Raw genomic sequence first — 12,409 nt, 5'->3', positions numbered from 1 at the left:
TGGATAACTACCCCCTGAACGGTAAAATAAAATTTTTTCAGGGGTAAAAACGAAAGGATTTGGTACTGTCTCAGCCACGAAACTAAATTAGTTTTACAAGATCATTACTGTTGTCACTATTTCGCGAGACTACGACAGTGACTATATTAGCTAATAGTAAATCATTTTTTTAACTACTAGCGTTAACGCTTGACACAGTGTGGCAGAGGGTACAGCTTGTGAAACGAATGTATAAACAACACCTTTTTCACGTGATCCACCCACTACGAACACATTATGTACGATGCATCTGTGACAGTGAGTTGGAAACATACACCTCACATAGACTGAGGTGACAAACGTCATGGGATAGAGATATGCACATATACAGGTGGCACTAAGGGTTCATTGGTGGAGCTGTCATTTGTACTCATGTAATTCATTTGGATATGTTTTCGACGTGACTATTGCCGCACGACACGATTTCAAAAGGCTGTGAACGCGGAATGGTAGCTGGAGCTAGAGCATGGGATACTCCATTTCAGAAATCAGTAGGGAATTCAATATTCCGTGAATCATATGTCAAGAATGTGTCTAAAATATCAAATTTTAAGCATTACCTCTTACCAAGGACAACGCAATGGCCGACGGTCTTCACTTAACGACCGAGAGCAGTGGCATTTGCATGGAGATGTCAAAGATAACAGACAAGCAACACTGCGTGAAATAACCGCAGAAATCAATGGAGGAACACACTACGGTCGATTTGTTAGGACACTACGGAAAAATTTGGCGTTAATGGGCTGTCTGTTCTCGCTATGGACAGTTAGCTTCGTTTTCTAAGAATGGGTTTCAAGTAGCACTCCTGCTGCATTGAGAATTGCTTCATCACTCTATAAAATGATAAAGGCTGTTAGCAAGAGGCAGTACCAATTGTCTGATTGACTAATTAGTTCTTGGTTTAATACAACATCTGTAGAAACTAAAAATGATTTATATTTCGTCATTACAAAAAAATAAAAGTGTTCAAAGATAATTCTTTTTTAATTTGAAGTCTAGTTAGGCGCTAATGATGATGGTAGAGGTAGGGGGGAGGAGTTACTAGCACAGTATCCGGAGTAACGTAACTCGTCCGCTTGATAGAGTTGACAGTAACTATATAGAAACACTTGGAAAATGAAGACTGGTTATTGTTGTTCTACTAATCCACGTTCTCCACAGATGACTAGCATTTCTACTTTCCCTTCGTTGCTACTCACACAAAACCTCCGCTGAAAATGATTCACTGAATGACAAGAGTATATTTTCATCGACTTTCTGCTATCGAAACAAAACCTCACGAACTCGCGAGATACACCTCGGAGACCCCTAATGGCAACCTCGTGAATCGACTTCTTATAACCAGTGCCAATGTAAATTTTTGGTGTCAGCGCGCTAAAATTCACTTTACGTTTTTATCTTCGTTCTTGTGCAAATTATAGTCTTTTGAAATCGGCTCGGTTCTTTTTCTTTAAACACTCTCTATAAGATACATAGAAATCATACTGCTTTTTATAGCTCTAAGGAGAGGTGTGGACATTAGCGGAATACGAAAAGTCATAGACAATATAGAACTACGAATTTATATGGCTCTAAGCACTATGGGACTGAACATCTGAGGTCATCAGTCCCCTAGGTTTATAACTACTTAAACCTAACTAACCTAAGGACATCACACACATCCATGCTCGAGGCAGGATTCGAACCTGCGACCGTAGCAGCTGCTCGGTTCCGAACTGAACAGCCTAGAACTGCTCGGCCACAGCGACCGGCTGCTACAAATTTATAAGAGAGATGAAGAAGGAGAGCATGTTGTGAAAATTACTTCGAGCAAAAGTTATATCTGAATTACTGACCGGTTATTCTTATTAGTAGCAGTTTTTTTTAATTGTTAATATTTGTTGGATTCGTAGCAATTCTAGCACCTGTTTTTATTGTGAACAGAATTATCCATGCCTCGGACACTGATAACATAAGGGCATCTCATCCTTGAATCTTGCAACTACATCCTATCAATATTACACTTACAGACACTTTTAAAACTTGTTTTCATAATTTTGGTTATTTAATTTTTGTTTTCATCACTTCGCTGTACAGCTAACAAACCAGTGTAGAAACATCTGCTATCTTCATGCTTACCACATACTGTATTTATTAATAACAGCTGACTTCCGTTATTTTTAATTTGTATTCTGATGATGATGATGTCGAACACAAAATACAAATTGAAAACGGAAATCAGCTGTCATGAATAAATACAGGATGTGGTAAGCATGAAGATAGCAAACTTTTCCACCCATTACGTGCATCAGCTCTGCACATCCATGTTGCTGCTCCACTTTTTTGCTAATGTTGTCCACCCACCTTCTACTCGGTCATCACTACAGTGTTATTTTATCTTACTGAGTCTAGCGAAGACTATAGGCTACTAGGTCCAACTACCATCTATTCGTCTAGCTATGTTTTCCGCCCTTCTCTATTAAATGTTAATTGTTGTCTTAATTACATCATTCACTCAATTCTGTTATCTGGTTCATTTGTTTATTTTCTCATTCCTCCCAGTAATACTCAAAATGTATGTCTTCGTGGTTAAGGAAGCAACTCTTCTGCAGGACAGGCAAAATAAAAGTGGCCTGGAATATATTTCGTGCACCTTGAAACAGGTGACGTGACTTAAGTCATCCGCTCCAGATTAGAAGATGCAAGTTGGGTTGCCTATCTTAAGGTGCATGTTTTATTTCTCCCGCGTTGTGCGTGCAGGAAATGTATTGTGTGTGCTATGTCCAACCTTATATTTCTGCTGTATTATTTACCTCACATAACATTCGTAGAAATATAAACTTTGTCTCCTACTACTCTTTAAAGACGCTGGCTGACTTTAGTATAATTACAGAGAGAGAGAGAAACCAATTAATAAATTTAGTTTTGGTGGGGACGAGTGTAGGCTAAGACAACACTTGTTCTTTCTCCCTGTGTAAATCAGTCAAGTACAGATTGTAGAGTCTGTTCTAATATACAGAGTGTTTCATGCTCTTGGCGAATGACGTCTAGTGGTGATAGATCCCGTCGTGAAAAATAATTTTTGTTACAGAATAAATGTTCGCTGAAGTTCCCCAGGAATGCTAGCAGTCCTCTAGTATTCACCAGTCCTAGGAAAACGAGTTTACACCGAACTAGCAGCATCTGCTAACCAAGTGCACAACATACACTGAAGAACCAAAGAACCTGTTACACCGGCCTAATATCGTGTACGGCCTCCGCGAATATGCAGAGGTGCCGCGACACGACGTGGCATGGACTCGACTAATGTCTGAGGTAGTGCTGGAGGGAAATGACACCATGAACCCTGCAGCGCTGTCCATAAATCCGTAAGAGTACGAGGGGATGGAGACCTATTCTGGATAGCATGTTCCAAGACATCCCAGATATGCTCCATCATGTTCATGCCTGGGGAGTATGGTGACCAGCGGAAGTGTTTAAAGTCAGAAGACTGTTCCTGTAGCAACTCTGGACATGTGGAGTGTCGCATTGTCCTGCTGGTATTGCCCAAGTCCGTCGGAATGCACAATGGACATGAATGAATGTCGGTGATCAGGCAGGATGTTTACGTACGTTTCACCTGTCTGAGTCGTATCTAGGCGTATCAGGGGTCCCATATCACTTCAACTGCACACGCCTCACACCATTGCAGAGCCTCCACCATCTTCATCAGCTCCCTACTGACTTACAGGATCCATGGATTTATGAGGTTGTCTCCATACCCGTACCCGTCCATCCGCTCGATACAGTTTGAAACGAGACTCGTCCGACCAGGCAACATGTTTCCAGTCACCAACAGCACAATGTCAGTATTGACGCACCCATCCGAGACGTAAAGTTTTGTGTCGTATAGTCATCAAGGTTGCACGACTGGGCTCTCGGCTCCGAAAGCCCATATATATGATGTTTCGTTGAATGGTTCGTACGCTGACACTTGTTGATGGCCCAGCAGCAATTTGCAGAAGAGTTGCACTTCTGTAACGTTGAACGATTTTCTTCAGTCGTCATTGGTCCCGTTCTTGCAAAATCTTTTATCCGGCGACAGCGATGTCACATATTTGATGTTTTACCGGTTTCCTCATATTCACGCTACACTCGTGAAATGGTCGTACCGGAAAATAGCCACTTCATTTCTATCTCGGAGATGCTGTGTCCCGTCCCTTGTGCGGCGACTGTAACACCACGTTCAAACTCACTTAAATCTTGACAACCTGCGATGGTACCTGCAGTAACCGATCTAACAACAGCGCCAGACACTTGTTGTCTTATATAGGCGTTGCCGACCGCAGAGTCGTATTATTTCTGTTTACGTACATCTGTATTTGAATACGCATGTCTATATCAGTTTCTTTGGCGCTTCAGAGTAGTACCTACCATTGTAAACTGATGGGGTGATTTTCAACAAGAAAATCTTAAGAATGAGTATCTTTAAAAGGAATTTTACGACCAAACCGAAACTTTGATTGGCCACGGCCAGATGACTGGATAATAGGCAACACACATTGCGTATGAATGCTGCAGAGTGCCTATGTCCTGTTGCTCCTCAGGTGCATAACCACACCCGAACGACGCCTTGCATCGCCGAGACGTATCACCGAACATTTTGGTTCTAATAAAGTTTTTTTTTTTCTTATGATGCGATCTATCAAGCCGAGACGTCTGTCTCAAAGACTTTGGGACTGTCTGTAAACACGCGGTAACAGAACTCTTAAAACTCACTTGTCTACGGCAAGAGTCAGACCTCGCACTGCCATCTTAGCTTCCAAGGTCACTGAAGCAGACTTTTACGCTGATGTAAGTATATAACTACTGCACTACAGTGAATAAGGTTCGCTTAAGGACAAAGAAGCAATTACTTTACTGTAATGCTACATATCCCAAGCTCTAACGCTAGTTACAGCCATAGCAGTCGAAACAAAACTCTCGCTTATCCACGGGCGGAAGAGTGATTAAATGCCCGCATCTCGTGGTCGTGCGGTAGCGTTCTCGCTTCCCACGCCCGAGTTCCCGGGTTCGATTCCCGGCGGGGTCAAGGAATTTCTCTGCCTCGTAATGGCTGGGTGTTGTGTGATGTCCTTAGGTTGGTTAGGTTTAAGTAGTTCTAAGTTTCTAGAGGACTGATGACCTAAGATGTTAAGTCCCATAGTGGTCAGAGCCATTTGAACCATTTTTTTGTAATTAAATATCTGAGGTGGTCTGAAGGCAGCTGTGAACTTCAAACTTCCTCTGTGTGGAATCTTAAGCCATAAACCATTAGAAAATTTTCTATGTATTTGGAACGTCAGTGTTATAACCAGCACATAATGCTACATAGAAAGGCGGCGTAAATAACTAGCGTAAAGAGCAGTCATACATTATCGATTGCAAATAAATTACTGTATCTCACAGAAAAACCTATCGTCTGGAAGAAAAGTCAGATTTTAAATCACAGGAAGAAACGTTGGAATTGTCACTTTTCTATTGCTAGTTTTCACCTCTATATTTCTGGGTTCATTGTCGTAACAACGACTATATTTGTTCAAAAATTTATACTGCTAAACAAACTGTGTATTGGAGATTACTTGATGACATTAATATTTGACTCAATAGAGGCTCTTTCGTGTTTCTCTTGACAATTTCACAATTTTTGTGTTTTTGGTTATGAGTAAATTTACTGAAATGTGAAAAAGCAACATTGTTTTAGTTCATCTTTTATTGGATCTTGATTTATGAATTAAGAAAAGCGTTTTCGAAGAATAGGAAGTAAGTGAATCCTGAAAATAATTAAGAAGAATAATTCAATCAGTGAGAGACACTTTGGCAGAGAAGAAATGTAAAAGAAGCTCAAATTCAAGTTCCTAAAGTTCATCACAGATTTTTCTGAGGGTTTTCAATTTGGTACCCTTGGTCTCCTTTGGACTATTTCACAGTATACCGATGGATATGTCATGTCGAGACAGGAGGTCAATGAATTGAACAGCTACTCTAAAAATTATCATATATTGACCATGTATTGTTATATACTACACCGTACGGTGTAAGGGATTATCCACTATCAATTTTTTTTTAAACAATTAGATTTATTTTCCTGGTCTGAAGACGATTTACTGTAATTGCCAGCATTAAATATCGAGAAGAACGTGCTGGAGGACATTCATCTGTATTGTCAACAGGGAACACCATGAGTATCTGAGAACGCCTCTCACATAAAAACGACCAACTCAACGTTCTCCTTGCAGTTCTGATACAAAGGTAAGTGAGAAATTGAACACTTGATGATCGGGAACATATCCAACACGAAGCCATTAACAGGGAATAGTTTATCACATCCTTAAGAGGAAGGTCAGTTAGTTTAGCATCTGAGCTCAGTAGATTTTAAGTTAGCTTAAGAGGGGGTAGACTATATAAGAAACTAACTATGATGAATTGGAAGAGAAGCATTGAGAAGCTATAAGAAAATGGTTGCTAGCCATCTCTACAAGAACTACAGTGGGTCTGCTCTGTGATGACCAACCTACCAATATTCTTCAAAACTTGGACTGACTCTGCTGTGGGTTTGCTCTGTTGTGGCCCATTACCTGTCTGCATGTCAAGAGTCAGCACTCTCTTTCCTTTGGAAGGACAACACTACTTCTTCAAGACTGCATGGAAATCCACTCCTTCCGTGTGCATTTTCTTTTATTGCTCAGTCTTTGAGAAAAACACTGCTATTTTACTGTGATGAATGATCAGGACTGCCTATATGGACTGTGAGAAAATTTTAGCTTTTGACCAACATTGTATCAATAAGTGTGTGCATTTGATTTCTTTGTTATTGTAATCATAATTATGAAAAAAATTATCAAATCATTATTGACCACGGCCCAAAAGAATTTGTAAAATTTTTTCTGGGGAGCATGGGGGCTATGTAAGTAGGCTGTTAAGGTTTTTTCTATTGGTAACGCCACATAGCGCTCTGTATGAAAAATCACTGGCTGTGCTGTGTGCAGTCAGTGGCTGGTTGGCATTGTTGTAATACTCGCCATTGTAGCGTTGGGCAGCTGGATGTTAACAGCGCGTAGCGTTGCGCAGTTGGAGGTGAGCCGCCAGCAGTGGTGGATGTGGGGAGAGAGATGGCGGAGTTTTGAAATTTGTAAGACTGGATGTCATGAACTGCTATATATATTATGACTATTAAGGTAAATACATTGTTTGTTCTCTATTAAAATCTTTCATTTGTTATCTATCCCTATCAGTAGTTAGTGACTTCCGTAGTTTGAATCTTTTAGTTAGCTGGCAGTAGTGGCGCTCGTTGTATTGCAGTAGTTCGAGTAACGAAGAGTTTTGGTGAGGTAAGTGATCTGTGAAAGGTATAGGTTAATGTTAGTCAGGGCCATTCTTTTGCAGGGATTATTGAAAGTCAGATTGCGTTGCACTAAAAATATTGTCTGTCAGTTTAAGCACAGTCGTGTATAATTATTCTAAGGGGACGTTTCAATACACTTGCTGAACATGTTTTACAATTATATGATCTTCTATATACTTTGATGACCACCAATTAATACCTAAAGTTAGTAAGTGTATCAGAATAGATACATTCGCACTTGATAGCTGTGATCAGATTCGTATTGTACTTGAAATCATTTTTCCTAATCAGACACATCACATCGATGAGTACTTCTGAAATAATGCTACACCGACAATAAAGCAACGTTTTTTTATGGTTCTCGATGTCTCTATTGGAAATGCAGTTATTTTAGCACAGTCCCAAAATATGTATCTCGATGATATTTGTATAAAAATCTCAATGTGCATTGACTTCTGCTTTTTTATTGTTCAACGAGCGAAGTTGACGACAGCTCCGTTGTCAGATTTTAAATCACTGGAAGATAGCTTCGTTCGACTCGATTTCTCTCCTATTTTCTCATCGCAACGTTAAAAATATTTCTCTTGCAATAATTGTTTAACAGACCACCCAAATGTAGCGACAGCTAAGGCAGCCGCGAAAAATAAAAATAAAAAATAAAGTAAGGTTCCTCTAACAGCTTGATGATCAACATCTTCGATACCAATTTCATCGCGGCCACTTGTTTCAGAACATAAAAATATTTTATAGCGTGACTTCTGCGCATAATAATCACGGTACATGCGTCAGCATGGTCATAACACTGAAGTAATTAATTCCACAAGGCGATTGATGATTAGTATCAACATTCACGGTTTGTGACACTTGCTCCTAACATCGATATCGTTTATACCCATTCATTAGACTGGATGGCAGTTAAGCGCGCTTGGAAGGGCAGCGAAAAGTTATAGCAGCATTTGACGAGGTACTGATCACTACATACGAAGTTCAGTGTTTAGCATGTCGGGCTACACGCTTACCTAACTCACTAAACGCACTTCCACAACCACAGTTCACTGTACGGTAGTAACGTCCCCTCATCGGTTATTAGCTACTCCATTTAGAAAATAAACCGCTGTTGGTACACAGACGGATGCGAAAACTTTAACACTAAGAGAGCTCGAAGTGACCGAAAAATTTCTTAACACTGATTAAATACAGGAAATGCTGACAGTGGTGAATATTACCAAATTGTCAATTTAATAAGTCATGGTTACAAAATGATATAATGAGTTATTTACCGGCCGCTTTGGCCGTGTGGTTCTAGGTGCTTCAGTCCGGAACCGCCCTGCTGCTACGGCCGCAGGTTCGAATTCTGCATCGGTCATGGATGTTTGTGGTGTCCTTACGTTAGTTGGGTTTAAGTAGTTCTAAGTCTAGAGGACTGATGACCTCAGATGTTAAGTACCTTAGTGCTCAGATCAGCACGAGTACAAATAGCATCGCTCGTGTGAGACTGAGCTTGCTTTCTTCTCGCATGAATCATAATTTAATGCGTACAGTCAGATTCCATATTCCTGGTTTTCCGGAAAGCATTTGATATGGAGCCATACTGTTAACGCAAGTCCGAGCATACCGAATAGTTTCATAGTTACGAAAGGCTTGAAACATTTTAAGCTCGTTGTCCTGGGCAGCGGACGTTCATCAAGGACAAATTTATCGTCTGGATCGTGCTCTCTACATACGTAAACGACGTTACGGATACGGTGAGCAGAGATTTGCGGCTGTTTGGTGATGAAGCTGCGGCGTATGGGAAACTATCGTCACTAAATGACAGAAGGAGGAAACAATATGAGTTGGATAAAATTTCTATTTGGTTTGATGAATGGCAACTTGCTCGAAGTATAGAAAAAAGGAATCAAATATAAATGACGATGAAAAAAAAGCCAACAATGTTCTGATACTGTATTAGTGGTGTGCTGTTGACATAGTAATGTCGATTACATACACTCCTGGAAATGGAAAAAAGAACACATTGACACCGATGTGTCAGACCCACCATACCTGCTCCGGACATTGCGAGAGGGCTGTACAAGCAATGATCACACGCACGGCACAGCGGACACACCAGGAACCGCGGTGTTGGCCGTCGAATGGCGCTAGCTGCGCAGCATTTGTGCACCGCCGCCGTCAGTGTCAGCCAGTTTGCCGTGGCATACGGAGCTCCATCGCAGTCTTTAACACTGGTAGCATGCCGCGACAGCGTGGACGTGAACCGTATGTGCAGTTGACGGACTTTGAGCGAGGGCGTATAGTGGGCATGCGGGAGGCCGGGTGGACGTACCGCCGAATTTCTCAACACGTGGGGCGTGAGGTCTCCACAGTACATCGATGTTGTCGCCAGTGGTCGGCGGAAGGTGCACGTGCCCGTCGACCTGGGACCGGACCGCAGCGACGCACGGATGCACGCCAAGACCGTAGGATCCTACGCAGTGCCGTAGGGGACCGCACCGCCACTTACCAGCAAATTAGGGACACTGTTGCTCCTGGGGTATCGGCGAGGACCATTCGCAACCGTCTCCATGAAGCTGGGCTACGGTCCCGCACACCGTTAGGCCGTCTTCCGCTCACGCCCCAACATCGTGCAGCCCGCCTCCAGTGGTGTCGTGACAGGCGTGAATGGAGGGACGAATGGAGACGTGTCGTCTTCAGCGATGAGAGTCGCTTCTGCCTTGGTGCCAATGATGGTCGTATGCGTGTTTGGCGCCGTGCAGGTGAGCGCCACAATCAGGACTGCACACAGGGCCAACACCCGGCATCATGGTGTGGGGAGCGATCTCCTACACTGGCCGTACACCTCTGGTGATCGTCGAGGGGACACTGAATAGTGCACGATACATCCAAACCGTCATCGAACCCATCGTTCTACCATTCCTAGACCGGCAAGGGAACTTGCTGTTCCAACAGAACAATGCACGTCCGCATGTATCCCGTGCCACCCAACGTGCTCTAGAAGGTGTAAGTCAACTACCCTGGCTAGCAAGATCTCCGGATCTGTCCCCCATTGAGCATGTTTGGGACTGGATGAAGCGTCGTCCCACGCGGTCTGCACGTCCAGCACGAACGCTGGTCCAACTGAGGCGCCAGGTGGAAATGGCATGGCAAGCCGTTCCACAGGACTACATCCAGCATCTCTACGATCGTCTCCATGGGAGAATAGCAGCCTGCATTGCTGCGAAAGGTGGATATACACTGTACTAGTGCCGACATTGTGCATGCTCTGTTGCCTGTGTCTATGTGCCTGTGGTTCTGTCAGTGTGATCATGTGATGTATCTGACCCCAGGAATGTGTCAATAAAGTTTCCCCTTCCTGGGACAATGAATTCACGGTGTTCTTATTTCAATTTCCAGGAGTGTATTTAGGAGTAACGTTGCAAAGCAATATAAAATGGAACGAGCACGTAATGTCCGTTCTAGAGAAGGTGACTGGTCGACTTCGATATATTGGGAGCATTCTAGAAAAACGTAGCTCTTCAGCAGAGGAAATCACGTACGGAACAGTTGCATAGCATATTGTTGAATATTGCTCGAGTCTTTGGGATTCCCACCAAGTCCGTTTTAAGGAAGACATTATTGAAGAATTTCCGAGGCGAGCTGCTAGTCTTGATATCGGTATGTTCGGTCAGCATGGGATTATTACGGCAATACGCTGGACAGCTGCTAGTTTTGATATTCGTATTTTCTATCAACCTGGGTTTATCAGGGAAATACGCCGTGAACTCAAACTGGACTCTTGGGAGGGAAGAGGACATTCCTTTAGCGCGATTCTATTGAGAAAGTTTGGACCTCTGACATTCTCGAAAGATTGCAGTATTATTCTACTGCCACTAACGTAGATAGCGCGCAAGGACCGCGAAGACAGTATAAGGGAAATCAAGGCTTGTGCTGATGTACGTAGACAGTCATTTGCCCCTCGCTTCAGTTACACATGGAGCAGGAAAGGAAATAACTGGCACCGGTACAAGATACTCTCCGTCAAGCAACGTATTGTGACTTGCGGGATATGTATGTGCATGTAGATGTAGACGTGCTCCGATCTAACTAGCTCATGTAGAGGTTTATTGCTCTTTGATGTTAAGAATGTATAATGGTGCGTACATTCACAACGCCACTTCTAATGACTCATTAGAGACTGAGTTTAGTGTGACACTGATCATTTCGATCATACATAAGAAGGCACTGCTGGGGCTATGTGCAATTTCTTTCAGTAGCCTTACTTCTGATTATAAATTTTTTGTGTTCCACCCATCCTTCGAGTATGTAACATAGCCCCATTATTTTGACTGTTGCAATTTTCAGGGACGTTCCTGCACGTATTCCTGCATGTATTTATGTTAATATGTTGTTATCGTGATTTTTTTCAACCGGTCCAAGCTGTTTTGCTAAGCTGGCTAATCTCTTCATCCCCATGGATCCTTCATATCTCACTCCATTCGTGATCTGTGATACTTATTCTAAACTTTTTCGCCCATAATTGATTGGGGGTTAACGTCCCTCCGACGACAAGGTCATTGGAGACGGAGCACAAGTTCAGACTGAGGAAATTTGCACAGAGAAATCGGCCACGCCCATTCACAATTACCATCCCGGGATTGGCTTTAAACGATAGAGCGAAATCACGAGTCATCTAAATCTGAAGGGCCGAAAGTGGATTTGAACCACTGTAGTCCTGTCTTCAGGCTGCGCCTCTTCGCTCTGTTCCTAATCTATTATCCTCACCAAGATTGGTAAATACAGTTTGCTATTCAATATTTCATAACATCAAGTTACCTCGAACCTTTATCATAGACTGCATCCTTGCTTACCTCATTCCTATCCAAGTAACATATTTGTTTTAGCACATCATATTTCATATGTAATTCAGAACGGAAAGACGACAGTAATACGATTTGCTGATGATATCGCTATCATCAGTTTCTGTGAAGAAGAACAGTAAGAAGGTTTCAATGGAATAAACAGTCTGATCACCACTTACTGCAGCTTGATAGT

At 42.4% G+C, this 12,409-nt stretch overlaps 1 long non-coding RNA gene across 3 annotated transcripts in view; it reads left to right on the top strand.

Moving 5' to 3' along the window:
* The window catches only part of LOC126284697 (uncharacterized), a 175,490-nt gene that overhangs the window by 19,948 nt on the left and 143,133 nt on the right, over positions 1-12,409 (top strand). For 2 of the 3 annotated variants that reach the window (XR_007551528.1, XR_007551527.1), the window contains exon 2: positions 6,210-6,288. The exons of the other annotated variant lie outside the window; for it this stretch is intronic. This is a non-coding gene — a long non-coding RNA (uncharacterized LOC126284697). The remainder of the gene's footprint in view (positions 1-6,209; positions 6,289-12,409) is intronic. 3 annotated transcript variants of the gene reach the window in all.

This window comes from Schistocerca gregaria, chromosome 8 (genome assembly GCF_023897955.1).
Source record: "Schistocerca gregaria isolate iqSchGreg1 chromosome 8, iqSchGreg1.2, whole genome shotgun sequence".
Classification (NCBI taxonomy): domain Eukaryota; kingdom Metazoa; phylum Arthropoda; class Insecta; order Orthoptera; family Acrididae; genus Schistocerca; species Schistocerca gregaria.
This window is presented reverse-complemented; position numbering and strand designations above follow the sequence as displayed.